The sequence below is a fragment of the Callithrix jacchus genome, chromosome 6, assembly GCF_049354715.1.
Source record: "Callithrix jacchus isolate 240 chromosome 6, calJac240_pri, whole genome shotgun sequence".
Lineage (NCBI taxonomy): Eukaryota > Metazoa > Chordata > Mammalia > Primates > Cebidae > Callithrix > Callithrix jacchus.
Window position 1 is genome coordinate 37,030,798 of NC_133507.1, and position 14,893 is coordinate 37,045,690.

Genomic DNA, 14,893 nt, shown 5'->3' on the forward strand with positions numbered 1-14,893 from the left:
AGGGGGTGTACACCCCCCTGTGATATTGTTCCTAATATCCAGGAAAAGAAAGAATAATATTACTATTAATATTATATTGTTTGTAATATCCAGGTGGGGAGAGAATGATATTACTCCCCATATCGCAGGGGGTGTACACGCCCCAGTGATATTGTTCCTAATATCCAGTGTGGGGAGAGGATGATATTGCTCCCAATGAAGCAGGGTCCGCTGCGAAAAACAGCCGGTCTGGGAAGGAAGAGGTGTTTATTATTATTATCATTATCATGGCAGGGAGCCAGGCGACAATTTGTCTAAATGACCAAGCTCCCCTAACAAAGAGAAGCTCTGCCTTTATATAGGCTTACTCTCTAGATATTACACATGAAAGAATCTTAGGTTTACAGCCTTAGAAATTACATATGAAAGGGTCTTGGGTTTACAGTTTTAGGACTTACGTGTGAAAGGGTTCTGGTCTCTGGATGAAGGAGTGGGGTGGGGGTTTGATCTTGTTTAAGTAAAAACAATGTCTTCTGGAGAGATTCCCCTATACCACGCCTGCTATCTTATAGGAAGGTGATTGAGGAGGCACCGGTCCAGCCATCCTTTTCTTCTCTTGAAATGCAGTGTGGAAGTCAAGGGGGAGGTGATCCCAGATGCCGAGGTCTCCTTCCTCACCAATATCGCAGAAGGTTTACAACGCCCCTGTGATATTGCTTCTAATATTTGTACAGGGACAGGATATCTTACTCCCAATATCGAAGAGGGTGTACACCACCCCTCTGATATCGTTCCTAATATCCGTGACGGGAGATGATGACGTTACTCCTAATATGGCAGAAAGTGCACACCTCCCCCTCGTGATGTTGTGTTTAATATCGGGGGGAAGAGGATGATATCATGCCCAATATTGCAGGGTGCATACATGGAGCATGGGCATAAGAACTCTTGGGCTGGATGTAGACAGCTGTGATGGTCCCTTAGAAGAGGGACACTACCATCGAATGGAAGCCACATGTCCCCAGGGCTTTGCACGAGGCCTGGACTGACTTGATCTTCATGGCCACCTTGGCTATATGTCCATAGGACAGCAATATCAGCGCTAAGGGCAGGAGGAGCAAGATCAACGAACCAACGAACAGCTGGACCTTGTTATCGTGAACGTCTACACAGGCGAGCTTAATCATGGAGGTACCTCACAGAAGAAATGGTGGAGCCACCAGGGTCCACAGTGAGGCAGCTTGAGGGTGACAGTGCCCTGGATCAGAGTGTTTCCCACTCCACTCAGCCAGGCAACCACTGCCAGAGTGTGGCACAGCCGTGAGTTCGTCACAGCTGTAGAGTGGAGAGGTTTGCAAACTGCTGCATAGCGATCAAAAGTCATTACAGCCAGAACGCACTCAGTGGAGCCCAGGGAGATATAGAGCTGGATGGCACAACCCAGGAATATGATTGTTCTGGCAGGTCCTTTTAGGTTCCACAGCAACTGGGAGACAATACTGGTGGTAAAACATACAAGGAGAGGTGAGTAAGATAAAAGTACATGGGGCCAGGCACGGAGGCTCAAGCCTATAATCCCAGCACTTTGGGAGGCCGAGGTGGGTGGATCACGAGGTCAAGAGATCAAGACCATCCTGGTCAACATGGTGAAACCCCATCTCTACTAAAAATATAAAAATTAGCTGGGCATGGTGGTGCAAGCCTGTAGTCCCAGCTCCTTGGGAGGTTGAGGCAGGAGAATTGCTTCAACCCAGGAGATGGAGGTTGCGGTGAGCTGAGATGACACCATTGCACTCCAGCCTGGGTAACAAGAGTGAAACTCCATCTTAAAAAAAGAAAAGTACATGGGTGTTTTGAGTTTAAGGTCTACAGAGATCAGAATAATTACTGTATTTCTCATGTGGGTAAGGAGATAGGATATCAAAACAGCCACAAAGAGTATCTTTTCCAGGTGGGGCTGAGAGCAGCCCAGGATGCAGTCTCCCTCGACACTGCTATTGGTCATGCCCTTCACCCTGTTCTGAACAGGAGCAAGACGGTTCAATTCAGGGAGGATAATGTGTTGGCCTCTGGGCACAATATTAACCTTTAATAAATAACTAATCAAAACACTGACTCAGAGATGTTATAGTGACCCATGGAATAAGTTTTGGTACAGAAACCACAGAAGACATTAAAGAAGATATATAATACAGAGACACATGAAGCCTGTTGTGGAAGCAGTGATTTCCTGACAGGTAACTATGAGAAGCTGAGATAAAATGTATCACAGAAAAAATAAAGGGAGAAAGAAATAAAATGTCAAAGGAATAAAATACATTCAATTAATTTATAACAGGACAAATTGTTCAACTTCAGTGAAAAAACTCAGTAATATAATGGTTAATATATGCAAAAATTCATATAAATAATTCATTTCTGTTCTTCAATTGTAAATTTTGAATTGGGTATCTTTTTAAGGTTTTTCTTCATATAAATGGTAGCTAGCTTCTAGAGATTATAGAGGTTATTTTTCCTATAAAATGGCAAGCATTTGGCTATTGAAAGTAGTAATACTAACATTTATAACTTAATGTTTTATTATACGGACACATAATTTCAATGATGTATTTTCTTTAGGGATTAGTTAATTCATTAGTCCTCCAGTGTATTGATGATGTGAACTCATGCCGTTTATTCAGAGCAGCCCTCCTTCTCTTTGGAGTGTGGTGTTAGGGAAGGGAGTCACCTCTCTGGTCTCGTGTACTGAATGAAGAGGTGGTTGGATCTGAATGGAAGGAGTAGGAATCAGGGAAAGGAGGGCTCTTTAGTGAGACAAAGAAGCTCCCTCCATGGGCATCAAACCAACAAAGAACGTTTATCTTCTAGAAGACTAAAAGACTAAATTTTTTAATCGGCTTTTTAGAAGTCCAAACAGTTATAACTGAAGAAGTTTGAAATATATTCACTGATACTGGCCGGGCTCAGTGGCTCATGCCTGTAATCCCAGCACTTTGGGAGGCCCGGGTGGGTGGATCACGAGGTCAGAAGTTCAAGGCCAGCCTGGCCAAGATGGCAAAACCCCGTCTCTACTAAAAAACAAACAAACAAAAAAAAACCCCAAAAATTAGCCAAGCATGGTGGTAGGCACCTGTAATCCCAGCTGCTCAGGAGGTTGAGACAGAATTGCTTGACTCTGGGCGGCAGAGGTTGCAGTGAGTCGAGATCACGCCACTGCACTCCAGCCTCAGAGATAGAGTGAGACTCCATCTCAAACTAAATAAATAAGTGAATTAATATATATTCACTGATACAAAGTATATATCCAAAGCTCATAACTTTACCTCATATATAGGACAAATTGGCACTTTCCACATGGCATCAGCAAAAATTACTCCAGCCTAAAAATTCTTCCCCATAATAATTGTATATTCTGAAATAACATTATTACTTGTTCTGAAAATTAATCATAAAAGTAAAACATATTAGGTATTTTTTCACTGATTAATTAATGCTTTGTATTTGTTGCACTTATCACATAAAAATGGTACTTAGCAGAACCCAGTGGAAATGAAATGAAGTCACAGGAAAAGACAAAGGAGGGATCTTGACACCCCATAATAGGATGAAGATACTGAGTGATCCCTCAAAATAGGGGGAGGAGAGCACAACGGTAAAAGGAGAACATGAAAGGACAAACTAACATATGTACATAAATATATGCTATCTATAATATATTCAATGTAGCGTATACTAAATATATACGGTTCTAATACATTCACTCACAGTTATACATGTACATACCCATAAAGACACACATACCATGCATACCTCTTTCGAGTCTCTCATTTATGTTAACCCCCACCCATTTAGCTACACTAAATAGTACTCATTTTACTTCTATCAAAGGAATGAAACAAAGCCAGACACACGTCACTCTTGGTCTAATCTCTTTAATGCAGCCTATCCATTGCCAATTTACCCATCTCAATCAAAGGACACTCTTCCTGTGTTTGTGACACACACTCACACACAATACCTCCAAAGAAATGTGGTGAGAGATCAATTCAGTCATGAACCAGCCTCTTATTTATAAGAATACGTTAGTTTTAGGCTTGTAGAAGAATTTTATTATGATGCAAAATTTAACATCACATGTGCACTATATAATCTCTCCTCACCCAGATGAACACCACTTTATTTATTGATTTATTATTATTATTATTATTATTTTTGAGACAGAGTCTCACTCTGTCACCAGGCGCCAGGCTGGAGTGCAGTGGTGTGATCTCGGCTCACTGCAACCTCCGCCTCCCAGGTTCAAGCAGTTCTCCTGCCTCAGCCTCCCGAGTAGCTGGGGACTACAGACGCACGCCACCACTCCCAGCTAATTTTTTTTATATTTTAGTAGAGATGGGGTTTCACTATGTTGGCCAGGATGGTCTCAATCTCTTGACCTCGTGATCCGCCCGCCTCGGCCTCCCAAAGTGCTGGGATTACAGGCGTGAGCCACCGCGCCTGGTGAACACCACTTTAAAGCAGAATTTCAGTTCGTCGTTAAAAGTTAAGAAGCATGGGCATGGTGTAGAAATAAAATCAAAGCATAAAAAGAAGTAAATATGTTACAAGAGAGGAAGTTTTCCACACTTTTTTCACACTAATTATCATATTTTAATACCAAAAGGAAGTTTTAGCCCTAGAGTTTAAATGATTATCACCTTCAAGTGACAAGTCAGTGCCTAAGGCTCATGTATTGGTTGTAGGGGCTCTTATTTGAGAATGGAGATCCCTCAAGATCAGCAAATCAGGAGAGACAGTAGAGGACACAGGACACTGAATCCAAAAAGGTCTCAGGGACACCGTTCTCCCGACATGGCAATTAATATCAGGTTCTGTAGTATCCAAAGATGAACTGGCCCAGGAGATTATTCTGAAAGAAATATTTTTGACTCTCTGATCTTTCAATATTGTTTAAATCTAGGCAAAACTGCAAAGATAGTTAACTATTTTATATATACAAGTGCATATAATTAATTTATCCTGTTGTTTCATAACTTCAAATTATCTCTCTTCTTTTTTGAGATGGAATTTCACTCTTGTTGCCCAGGCTGAAATGCGGTGGCGTAATCTCGGCTCACTGCAGTCTCCACCTCTCAGGTTCTAGCAATTCTCCTGCCTCGGCCTTCCCAGTAGCTGGGATTACAGGCACCTACCACCACGCCCAACTAATTTTTTGTATTTTTAGTAGAGATGGGGTTTCTCCATGTTGGTCAGGCTGGTCTCGAACTCCCGACCTCAGGTGATCTGCCCACCTCGGCCTCCCAAAGTGCTGGGATTACAGGCGTGAGCCACCGTGCCTGGCCCCCAAATTGTCTTCATAATAACTTTAAATTTTGGGGCACCTTGCCTTTACCTCACCTCTACTGAGACAATAACTGCAGGCCTGGAGACTTCCAACGGGCCTTTTCCCTCATCTCTAATAGGCACTTGACTGCTGCTGGAAACAGATACATAAATATTTTGAATGGTGCCCTTAAACATCCCTGGCTTTTCTCAACTTCAAATGGGTTCTCCGTTCTGCCCAGAAGTCATTCTATGTGTGTCCTGTTGTTTGTCTCTTGCATGACCATAGCAAATGTTCAACAAATTCTTAAATCCTCCCACCCATTGTCCTACAGCTCTCCAAGCAGGTAATCTCGCCTGGACTTCCAAGACAAAACAGAGGCCCCGGGGAAAATTTCATTAACTTCCTGTCTGCCACGTATAAACATAAACACATTCATATTCTTCCTTTATAATTTTTTTCAGGTCTCAACAGAGGAAGTGAACATCTTTTTGTCTAAGGCAAACTCTACAAATATTTTAGAGTCCAAGAGAAATCTCACGCATATTCAAGTACAAGCAGGTGATATGAATGCCTGAGTGGTTCAGGCATAAGAAAAACAATTGCAGAAATGAGTGATGAACGTCAGCAAACATTTAGCTAAGGTCTGTATGCAGTAATAAAAGAGCGGTAGACATTTTGCTGCACGCGCCACATCTGAAACGAGCAACAACTGCTGAGCTCTAGTTGATCAATGGTATATGTATTGAGCTCCAGGACTGCAAAATATTCTGAATCTTCAATGGAATCTAGATTTTTGTGAAAGCATTCATTTAAAAAAATTTTATATAAAATAGTTCATGACGGTGCAATTTAATGAATTATTACAAAGTGAACACATCTTAAGAAAAAAACGCAAGAAACCTTCTAGAATGACTCTCAATTTCATGTCCATATACTACTTATACCTGCCCCTTGTAAGCATTATTATGATTTTTTGAACTGTATGTAACAAAATCATACAGCATTATTTCTTTTGTGTCTGCTTTTGCTTATTCAATGTTATCTTGGTGAGATTCGTTTATGTGGGTGCATATAGCAGCACAGCACAACTTTTTTACTGCATTGTATTTCATTGTACATGTATTTCATATTCAATGCCACACCGTTTTTATCCATTGTTGTACTGACAGGTTAGACATTTGAATGTTTATGATTTTTGTTTTGTGTGAATATTGCTGCAAATATTTTAGCACATATGAGTGGTAAAGTGTTTTACTAAAGAACACTGAAATTAGATGCAAATGTCTACTGCAGGCTGAGGCAGGAGAATCACCTGAACCTGGGAGGCAGAGGTTGCAGTGAGCCAAGATGGGGCCACTGCACTCCATCCTGGGTGACAGAGCAAGACTCTGTCTCAAAACAAAAAAAAGAAAACAGAAAAAAGAAATATTCTGAATAACTCTATGCCCACAAATTTGACAACCTACATGAAACTGGACAAGCTTCTGAAAGACACAGTCTGCCAAAACTCACATAAGGAAAAATATGTCATCTGAATAGGCCTATATCAAAAAGAAATTGAATCAATAATAACATATACAACTATAATTTTTCAAGATACAGTTTTTTAAAAGAATAACATTTCGAAATGGATAGCACCAGACCAGATGGGTTCACTGGAGAATTTTACCAAACACTTGAGGAATAATTTATACAAATTCTCTGAAAACTTCTTCCAAGGCTGGGCGCAGTGTCTCACACCTATAAATCCAGCACTTTGGGAGGCCACGGTGGGCAGATCACCTGAGGTCAGGAGTTTGAGACCAGCCTGGCCAACATGGCAAAATCCCACCTCTACTAAAAAATACAACAACTAGCCAGGCGTGGTGGTACGCATCTGTAATTCCAGCTACTCGGGAGGCTGAAGCAGGAGAATCACTTGAACCCAGGAAGTGGAGGTTAAAGTGGGTCGAGATCACACCACTGCACTCCAGCCTGGGTGACAGAGTGAGACTCCATCTCAAAAAACAACAACAATAACAAACACTTCTTCCAGAAAAAAGATCTCAACTCATTTTATAAAGATAGCATTACTATGCTAATACCAAAAGCAGACAAAGACATTACAAAAATGAAAAACTACAAAAATGGGAAACTGCAGACTGATATCTCTCATGAACATAGATGCAAAAACATGAACAAAATATTAGTGAGTCAAGCTAGGTGCAGTGGCTTATGCCTGTCATCCCAGCACTTTGGGAGGCTGAGGAGGGTGGAACACTTGAGGTCAGGAGTTTGAAACCAGCCTGGCCAATGTGGTGAAACACTGTCTCTACTAAAAATACAAAAAAAAGAAAAAAAATCCGGGTGTGGTTGTGTGCACCTGTAATCCCAGCTACTTGGGAGGCTGAGGCAGGAGAATTGCTTGAACTCAGGAGGTGAAGGCCGCAGTGAGCTGAGATTGTGCCACTGCACTCCAGCCTGGGCGACAGAGCAAGACTCCATCTTAAAAAAATTTAAAAAAAATATATATATACACACACATATGCAAATCAAATCCAATAATGCATAAGGGCAATTATATACCATGACCTAATAGGATTGATTCCAGATATGCAAATCTGGTTCAACATTTGAAAATCATTTAATGTAATCCATTATATCAACAGGCTAAGGATGGAAACCCATATGATCATATCAATAAATGCAGAAACAGCATTTGACAAAATCCAACACCCATTTATAATAGAAACTCTCAGAGAACTAGGAATAGACTTCTATTTGAATAAAGAACATCTACAGTAACTCTACAGTTAACATCATACTTAATTGTGAGACACTAGATGTTTTCCCACCAAGTTCAGTGATAAGGTAAGGATGTCCTTTCTCACAACTACTGTTCACAATTGCACTGGAAATCCTAGTTAATGCAATAAGACAAGAAAAGGAAATGAAAGGCAAATGGATTGAGAAGGAAGAGCTAAAACTGTTTTTGTTCACAGATAGTATGATTGTCTATATAGAAAATCCCACAAAGAATTAAAAACAAAAACCTCCTGGAATGATAAGTGATTATAGCCAGGTTGCAATCTTGCACTGCAATTTTCATTTTCATTTAGTTTAAATGAATAAGTGATTATAGCAAGGTTGCACATTAATCACAAGGTTAATATGCAAAAGTCAATTCCTTTCATACATACCAACAGTAAATAAGTTGAATTTAAAATTAAAAACATAGTACCATTACATTAGCACCCCCAAAAATGCAATACTTAGATATACATCTAACAAAATAAGTAAAAGATCTATATGAGGAAAACTACAACACTTTGATGAAAGAAATCAAAGATCTAAATAAATGGAGAGATATCCAACCCATCACAGAGATCTTGACTCAGTGTTGTCAAGATGTCTCTTCTGCAATTTGATCAATTGGATGTAATCCCCGTTGAAAGCTCAGCAGGTTATTTTATAGATATTGGAAAACTGATTCTAAAGTTTATTTTCTGTTTTTTATTTTTTGAGACAGAGTCTTATTTACAGAGTCACTTAAGCTGGAGTGCAGTGGTGCCATCTTGGCTCACTACAACCTCTGCCTCCCGGGTTCAAGTGATTCTACTGCCTCAGCCTCCTGAGTAGCTGGAATTACAGGCACATACCACCACACATGGCTAACTCATTGTATTTTTAGTAGAGAAGGGTTTTACGATGTTGGCCATGCTGGTCTTGAACTCCTGGCCTCAAGTGATCTGCCCACTTCAGCCTCCCAAAGTGCTGGGATGATAGGCCTGAACCACTGAGCCTGGTAATTCTAAAGTTTATATGGAAAGGCAAAGGTGCCAGGATTGCCAACATAATATTGAAGGAAAAGAATAAATCAAAGAACTGAAAGTACCTGACTTCAAGCCTTACTATAAAGCTATGGTAATTAAAGCAGTATGGTATTGGTGAAAGAATTGACGAACAGATCAACGGAACAGAAAAGAGAGCCGAGAAATAGACCCACACAAATAAAGTTTACTATCTCTGCCAAAGGAGGAATTCAATGGAGAAAAACAGTCTTTTCAACAAATGGTGCTAGAACCACTGGATATCCACATACAAAAATAAATCCATGCTGGGTGTGGTGGCTCACCCTTGTAATCCCAGCACTTCAGGAGACCAAGGAGGGCAGATCACTTGAATTCCAGAGTTTGAGGGCAGCCTGGGCAATGTGGCAAAACCTCATCTTTACAAAAAATACAAAAATTAGCTGGGCATGGTGGTGTGTGCCTGTAGTCCCAGCTATTCAGGAGGCTGAGGTGGGAGGATGACTTGAGTCCAGAGGTTGCAGTGTGCTGAGAGTGCACCACTGTCCCCCAGGCTGGGGTACAGAGCCAGACCTTGTCTCAAAAAAAAAAGAAAGAAAGAAAAAAAATCCATACACAGACCTTACACCTGTTACAAAAACTAACTCAAAATGGATCATAGGTCTACATGAAAAATGCAACACTATAACTTCTAGAAAATGTAGGAGAAAATCTAGATGACCTTGGGTTTGGCAGTGACTTTTGAGATACAACCCCACACAATCTATGGAAGAAAATATTGATAAACCAAACTTCATTAAAATTAGAAGCACATGCTCTACAAAAGAATCTGTTTGGGAAATGAAAAGACACATCATAGACTGAGAGAAAATCTTTGCAAAATACCTACATGTTTGGATGGGTGTCCAAAACATTTACATAGACAAAGATTACAAAATCTTACAACTCAACAGTAAGAAAACATACAATCCAAAATTCAAAAGAAGCAAAAGATCTGAACAGACATCTCATCAAAGAAGATATACAGATGGTAAATAAACATATGAAAAGATATTCAACATCAGATGTCACTAGGGAATTACAAATTAAAACAATGAGATGCCGCTACCTACGTATTAGAAAGACGAAAATCTAAGACACCAACCACACCAACTTCAGGCAAGGATGGGGAGCAATAGGATCTCTCATTCACTGCTGGTGGGAATGCAAAATAGAACCCAGCTACTTTGGAAGGCAGTTTCTTACAATACTAAACACAGGCCAGGCATAATGGCTCACATTCTTAATCCCAGTGCTTTGGGAGGTTGAGGCAGGAGGATCACTTGAGCCAGGAGTTCAAGACCCTCCTGGACAGCATGGCAAAATCCCATCTTTACAAAAACAAAAGAACTAAACATCCTTTTACCATAAAATGTGGCAATCATACTCCTTTGTTTTTATCCAAATGAGTTGAAAACATGTTGTTAATATAAGAACCTACACCCACACAGATGTTTAGAGAAACTTCATTCATATTGCCACAAGTTGGGAGCAACTAAGATTTTCTTCAGTAGTTGAATAGATAAATTGGGGTACATAAAAACAATGGAATTTTGTTCAGCAATAAAACGAAATGAACTATCAAACCACTAAAAGACATGAAAGAACCTTAAATGCTCATTGCCAAGTGAAAGAAGCCAATCTGAAAAGGCTACCTATTGTATGATTCCAACTACATGACGTTCTGGAAAAGGCAAAACTACGGAGACAGTAAAAAGATCAGAGGTTGCCGGGGATTGGGGTGGAGCAAGGAAGGAAGGGAGGGATGAATAGGTGGAGAATAAGAGATTTTTAGGGCAGTGAAATTATTCTTTATGATGCTGTGATGGTGGATACATATCAGACTTTTGTCAAGACCTATACAATGGACAACACAGAGTGAACTATGATGTGAACTATGGACTTTAGTTAATAATATATCAATACTGACTCATCACTTGTAACAAATGTACCACACTAATACAAGATGTTAATAATAGGAGAAATTCTACTGGTGTTAGGGAGGCATATGGGAACTCTCTGTTCCTTCTATTCACTTTTTCTTTCTTTCTTTCTTTCTTTTCCTATCTACTTTTCTATAAACCTAAAACTGCTCTGAAAACTAGAATCTGTTAATTTTTTTTTCTGAGATGGAGTCTTGCTCTGTCACCCAGGCTGGAGTGCAGTGGCATGATCTTGCTCACTGCAACCTCCACCTCCTGGGTTCAAGTGATTTTCCTGCCTTAGCCTCCTTATTTGCTGGGATTACAGGAGTATGCCACCGTGCTCCACTAATTTTTGTATTTTTAGTAGAGACAGGATTTCAGCATGTTGGCCAGGCTGTTCTCAAACTCCTGACCTCAAGTGATCCATCCACTTCAGCCTCCCAAAGTGCTGGGATTACAGGCATGACCCACCATGACCCTGCCTAAAATCTGTTAATCTTTTAAAAGTGTGGCAGCCATGCTACTCTCCTCCCCCCTGTTCATTTGCTGATATGCTGCAGCTGGAAGCTTCACAGGACACTAGGGTGTTTTTAAACTAGAGCCTAATCTCCTTTAGTCTTGGATATTTGGGAAGCAAAGTCCTTCCCAGGAAGGGGGTGTGTCTTGAAAACCGCCAGTCTCCCCCTCAAGACATTTGCCAAATTTGGAAGCAGCAGGGGATAGGAAACTAAGGAGCAGAGTTTAAAACTGCCAAAGGGAAGAATGACTCTCCTACATCTTTGGGATTGACAAGACAGACTTACCATGCACTCAGGCTGTTTCCCATCAAGTATTTGAAACCTGATATGGACTGATTATAACTAAAGCTGCAGACTAGCCTCATTCCAGTTTAATTGTTAATTAAACCAGAAAGGGCAGATATTTCCTGACAAGAAAAATAATATAATATTTGGTTGCTATGGTTCCTTTATAAATTGTTTTCTGCATACTGTGAAAGTTACAAGATAGGTAAATAAAAAGGAAAATAGAACCAATAGTCAAGAGAAAAAAAGCCAATAGACATAGACCCACAGGTGATCCAAATGTTGGATAAGATAATAATAATTTAAAATAACTATAGTAATATATTAAAGAAGATAGAAGAAAAATGGGGAAAATAGGTGAAAAGATGGGGAATTTTTACAGAGAAATGGAATCTGTAGAGAGGAATCAAGTGGACATTCCAGAACTGAAAACTTTAGTATCTGAAATTATTAACTGATTGGTCAAGTTTCACAGAGTCTGGACACAGGAGAAGACAGAATTAATGAACTTGAAGAAAGACACTAGAAATTACTCAAATTATAGCATACAGAGAGCAGAAAGAGTAAAGGTAAGGAGGGATGGGATGGCCACCCCACTCACATATAATCCTCCGCACTATTTGATTTTTTCACCACATGCACATATAACTTGTTTTTACCATATGCATGTTCTGTGGCCTGCTGAAGGCTCCTGGGGCCCCAGGGTCCACACTCTGGCCCTCACGCTTGTTGTAAAGGGTGGTGGGACAGGTGCACAGGAAAAAACATGGGACACCAAGCCTGGGGCCCTGAGTTTTAGGCCTAGGTTTCCCACCAACTTGCTGTGTGACTTGGGTTTTCTTGCCTTTCAAATGAGGGACAATTGATAATGCAAGACCAATTGTGGTGTGAGGTAATGCCCTTAAACAGCATAGCTTCTCTGGAGTCAGGTGGCCTGGAGCCCATGTTACAGCACACACACCTGATCTCAGAGAGCTGTTGTCCCTCCCTCATCCACCACACTTGTAATAGACCCAGAACTCCAACTGCAGCCAGCCATAAGGACCCTGCTGGCCCATGACCTACCTGCTTAGCCCCAACCTCTGCCAGAACCTGCAGGGAGCCTGCCTCCTATCTCGGTCCTGTTAGACTCCTGCCTAGTTCCTTACTCCACTGAGGTCTCTCCAGGACCAATGTTAACTAAAGGGACCCCGCCTGGAGTCAGGCAGATCTGAGGGCATATACCCATTCTGTCTATACTCACTGTGTACATTTCTGAGCCAGTTACATTAGGTGGCTAAAACAGGAGGTCAAGAGCATGTATCTCTTTTTTTTGTTTTGTATTGTTTTTGTTTTTTGTTTTGAGACGGAGTTTTGCTGTTGTTACCCAGGCTGGAGTGCAATGGCGTGATCTCAGCTCACCGCAACCTCTGCCTCCCAGGTTCAAGCAATTCTCCTGCCTCAGCCTCCCGAGTATCTGGGACTACAGATGCGCTCCACCATGCCCAGCTAATTTTTGTATTTTTAGTAGAGACAGTGCTTCACCTTGACCAGAATGGTCTCAATCTCTTGACCTCGTGATCTACCCGCCTTGGCCTCCCAAAGTGCTGGGATTATAGGCGTGGCCACCACGTCTGGCTTCATGTATCTCTTAAAATAATTTAGAAGGCTCAACATGGTGCCTCATGCTGCTAATCCCAGCACTCTGGGAGGCCAAGGCAGGCAGATTGCTTGAGGCCAGAAGTTCAAGAGCAGCCTGGACAATGTGATGAAACCCCATTTTTACTGAAAATACAAAAATTAGCTGGGCCTGGTGGTACACGCCTGTAGTCCCAGGAGGCTGAGGCACAAGAATCTCTTGAACCTGGGAGGCAGAGGTTGAGTGAGCCAAGGTCACACCACTGCACTACAGCCTGGGTGACAGAGTGAGACTCTGTCTCAAAAAAAAAAAAAAAAATCACATAGAGGATTAAATCAAACCATGCACATAGAGGCCCTAGAATAGTCCCCCACCCATGGACATAGGTCCAGCTGAACAGAGCCTGGTTGAAGAACTTCTGGGCACTAGAAAGAGTATGGTGAGCTCCCCTCCCCGACATACATAATTTAAAAGTAAAATAATATCCACAGAATAAGTGCAATGAAGTCCATCAAAAGTCTGACTTTTCCCATGATAACTATTTTGACATCTTTTTTCTTGACAGATTGTTTTAAAACTCCTTTTTTCAACTGTGCCGTGCTCTGTTTGCTTGCTCAGCCCAGAGGCAAGACTGCAGCCCTGAGGGCAGGGCAGTCTCCTGAGTGGAGAGGCCAGGGGCTGCCCGCCCCACTCGTCCAATCCTTGCCAAGCCCTGTGGAGGCCCCAGGAGGGCAGGGCCTAGCCCAGAAACCACGTAGGGAATCTGCTGGGGGACAAGGTTGGCTAATGATTGACCCACCCCAAATATTGACAGAGCCTAGGTCTTGCCACTGCTCACCTGCACACCACTCTTCTCCCTGCCACGCCTTCCACCGCCTGGCTGTCTGTCCCAGAGGACAGCAGGGACTTTGGAGCCTGCTGCATTCCTACCCCGACTCCTCCCATAGCAGTGATGCAGGAAGGCCCCCAGAGGTTCTTTTCCCTCCATCAGAATGGAGTTGGCAGTTCCTCCCTCATTTGCTCTGTGAAGACCTCAGTCACCATGGGTCAGGAACCTAGCATGGGCCTGCAGTGAAGGTTCTCAATATGGCCTGGTGCCCCAGTCCTCTGCCACAGCCTCCCCCTCATGGCCCTGGAGCTGGGTGCTGTCTCTTTCCTAGGACCTGGCTCCCTGCTCAGCCTCTCTTGGCCTCCTGAGGCTTAGTCTGCCTGCTCCTTCCACCACCTCGACGGTCTCCCCCAGCTTGCCCTGGTCCTGTCGGCCTTGGTTAGTCAGCAGTTTCTCATTTGTCATCCCCGTAGCTCATTCCCTAAGGTAAGCTGGTGGGGGCTTCTCAGGGGACTGAACCCCCAGGCCTTGGCCCCAGCAGCTCCAGCACAGGGTTCTCTGCACACTGCCACCTTCCACTGGAGAA

The 14,893-nt window shown here is 42.1% G+C and overlaps 1 pseudogene; it reads right to left on the minus strand.

Moving 5' to 3' along the window:
- Positions 1–793: 793 nt before the first annotated feature.
- On the minus strand, positions 794–1,984 carry LOC100399926 (olfactory receptor 2G3-like; annotated as a pseudogene).
- Between the last annotated feature and the right edge of the window lie 12,909 nt (positions 1,985–14,893).